The sequence below is a fragment of the Sinocyclocheilus grahami genome, unplaced genomic scaffold, assembly GCF_001515645.1.
Source record: "Sinocyclocheilus grahami isolate Dianchi unplaced genomic scaffold, SAMN03320097.WGS_v1.1 scaffold23347.1, whole genome shotgun sequence".
Classification (NCBI taxonomy): domain Eukaryota; kingdom Metazoa; phylum Chordata; class Actinopteri; order Cypriniformes; family Cyprinidae; genus Sinocyclocheilus; species Sinocyclocheilus grahami.
In genome coordinates, this window is record NW_015519112.1 from 1 (window position 1) to 431 (window position 431).

Consider the following 431-nt stretch of genomic DNA (forward strand, 5'->3'; position numbering starts at 1 on the left):
AAAAAATCCAATCTTTTGACCATTAGTTTAATATAAATGGTTCAATAGAAATAAATCAGGAAATCATCAGAGTTGTGTGAATGTAGAAAAACTGATTTGTGAATGAACAGTTCATTTGAATAGTTTTCAATGAGTCACTCAGAAGGTTCACAAATTGGAATTATTCATAAGCAGATATATTTGATTAGGAATGGAAATACTTTAAAAATACTTATCCAGTAATAATAAACAACTGGATAAGTAATGGAAATTCTTTGTTCAAAGCATGTGGGTGTCTTGGAGTAAAGTCGTTTCTAGCCTAACGTAGTTAGCACAAGTGCTTCACAGAGCAAAGGTGCTTGTTTGGGAGCCCAGTTTCTCCTTCTTTTCCTCATAGTTTCCATTCTTATCCCTCTTTTCACTATCAGTAAGTATGCCAAAACCTTCAAAAA